The 2,818-nt window shown below is 49.2% G+C and overlaps 1 protein-coding gene across 2 annotated transcripts in view; it reads right to left on the bottom strand.

Moving 5' to 3' along the window:
• CERS2 (ceramide synthase 2) overlaps positions 1 to 2,818 on the bottom strand; it is a 10,004-nt gene that overhangs the window by 4,874 nt on the left and 2,312 nt on the right. The gene's annotated exons all lie outside the window — the stretch shown is intronic.

Below are 2,818 nucleotides of genomic sequence, written 5' to 3'. Positions count from 1 at the left end.
AAGAGCTATTCCTAATAAATGATCATCCAGAAAATAAAATACTAGTCTGCAGGGAAACATCCATAGCCCCTCATCTAAGGAAAGAGCTGCTATCTCCTACCCACTTCCTCCACTGAAAGCGAAAGGGACAGGGTGGTAATAGTCATTTGGATACCCAGAGGGGAGAGGGAATGGTCTGGGCAGGAAGACTGGGGAGGGCAGCAGCTGCTTAGAGCTAGGAGAGGCACTGAAACCGCCCTAAAGGCTCAGAGACACATGGGTCTGGCACAACACCTGGCAGTCCTAGGATGCAGCAATGAGTGCCCACAGGATGACCAGGGCCATCTTTTCTAGGCTCCCTGCCTCTCATTCACCTCCCAGAAGGGAGGAAGCTGTGATATTCAGACTGGCCAAGAGACTGGAAGCTGAGACAGAAGGAAGGTTGTCCCCTCCGAGTCATGGAAAGGAAAGAATGGGGGATTGTTACTTCACTGTGCACTGGACACCAATGGTGCCACTGAATGAAGACGGAACCCTCAGACCACAGCTGGGCTGGGTTGGTCCTCCCGCTGCACGTCTGACAGCTCCAGCTCCAGCTCCGCCCCCACAAGCCACAGAGGCACTTGCGAAATCACTCTGCCTGTCACGGGTCAGTATTCCAACTCAAGGACTTCACCCTCTTGTCCTCACTCCTGGTCACTGCTCTCTCAGATGAAATCAGAGGTCAGCACTGACAATAAAGGAGCTTCAGCTCCACCTTCTACCCTCTTCCTTCCCCAACCCCCCCTCCCACACACACACACTCATATACACACTCCAGACCTCAGCACAGCAGGGCACTGCCCCTTCCCCTCCACCCTAGCCAAAATAAATATTTAATATTTAACTAGTTAAAGAAATGGAAGCCTTCTGAAGTGAACAAAATTAAATGAAATCTCCCCCAGTGGAACTTTCCAAATGCAAGCACATTCACACTTATTTTCCTAGAGAAAAGTTGTAGAAAACTGAATAGAGAATGGACAAAGTTAGAAAAATTGAGTAGGGAGGGAGCAATGCAGAACACCCAGATATATTTGCACACCTCCCCCTCTTCCTTACCATCTTTTTTTTTTTTTTTTTTTTGGCTTAGCTTGATTGGAAGATGGGAATGACCTAACCTGATCACCTAACTACTGACTGCTGTTTCTTGGACCCCAATTTTTCCTCCAGTGAAATGTAAAGGCCGAGGCACCAGCAGGGGAGGACTTTGGGTCCCATCCCAGCTTGGTCAGTGAAAACTGGCAAGAATAGAATATTTATTTTAGGGTGGCGCCTGTGGCTCAAAGGAGTATGCCGCCAGCCCCATATGCCAGAGGTGGCAGGTTCAAACCCAGCCCTGGCCAAAAACTGCAAAAAAAAAAAAAAAAAAAAGGAATATTTATTTTGTCAGGTGCATTTTTAGAGTTAAGGATTTAGAGAGGTGAGTGGGGTCCTGGAGGGTGGGCAGCGGCCCTCTAGAGCTCCTGGGGTCCAGGAAAATCTTATACCAACAAAGAGGAGCTAGGGAGAAGGCAGAGAATGGCCAAGGGCAAGCACCTGGATACTGCAACTATCTCAACCCAGGACAAAATGACACCCATCTTCTTCCTTTCCAAGCAGGGAAAGTGGAAAACAGAAGTGAGAACACGTGAGTTGTCTGGATTTGGGAATGCACTTTAACAGAGGGTCTCTCACACCTAGGTCTCAGGTTTTCCATGGCCACAACCCTGATCTGTTGTCCCATACTGCCATTAATAGAGAAGCATTACCGGCCATGTCCCCACCCCTCTACCCCCACCCACCCCCACCCCAGAGGCTAACCCAGCAGGGAGAAACACCAGATTCAGCAGGTCAGGACCTCTGACTCCTCTGACTCAACATGAAGGGAAGGGAGGCCAGAGGGGCTCCTTGGTAGCCTCACTTACACATCCCACACAGGCCGGCTGGCAGCTTCTTAGCACCAGCACACCAGACCAAGCAAGGGATCCCATAAACAAGAAGAAAGGGTGATGTGCATACAGCCCAGGGTAATGACCCTGCTTTTCCAGACTACTCTAGCCCTCAGGGCGGTTACTTGATCTCTAGCAAAGAAAACCACAACTACAGACTTTTTCACTCAGAGAACTCACTCTCCCACACAGTAACATGGTATGTGTGTGTCTGTCTCTTTCTTTTCTCTCTCTCTCAAACACACACACACCTGCCTTAGAGACATGGATGCCACTTTCTGAGGCACTGGCTGGAGAGGGGCCGGAAAGCAGGGATTTGACAAGCATTGGATTATCAGGAACTTCAGCAGGGGTCCGCCCCAACCTATGCTCCAACTCACACTGACACCCCCTCAAGACTGTCCTAGGTAGATAAAGAGGCAGAGGGTCCGCATGGGAGCATGTAGACCCAGAGGGATGAGAGGGCAGAAGTTTGGGCCTATAAATAAGGAATTCTCAGACTGAGTATCATGGCAGTCCCACTGGCTCTCAGAGTTTGGAGGAATAACTGAGGAAGATATATAAAGGGGTCCAAAAGGAAGGAGAAAAGGACCAAGAGAGGGTTCCACTGGCTCTCAACTTCTACTGAAGCCTGAGTGATTACAAAGAAAGGTGGTTAGCTGGACATTGTGGCAGGTGCCTGCAGTCCCAACTACTTGGGAGGCTGAGGCCAGAGAATCGCTTAAGCCCAAGAGTTGGAGGTTGCTGTGAGCTGTGACACCACAGCATTCTACCGAGGGCGACATAGTGAAACTGTCTCAAAAAAATAAAAATAAACGAAAGAAAGGTGGAAGAAGCGCGCTGAACAGTCTTTCTTTTTTTTTTTTTTTTTT

Source organism: Otolemur garnettii, unplaced genomic scaffold (assembly GCF_000181295.1).
Source record: "Otolemur garnettii isolate 467f Iridium unplaced genomic scaffold, OtoGar3 scaffold00174, whole genome shotgun sequence".
NCBI lineage: Eukaryota > Metazoa > Chordata > Mammalia > Primates > Galagidae > Otolemur > Otolemur garnettii.
This window is presented reverse-complemented; position numbering and strand designations above follow the sequence as displayed.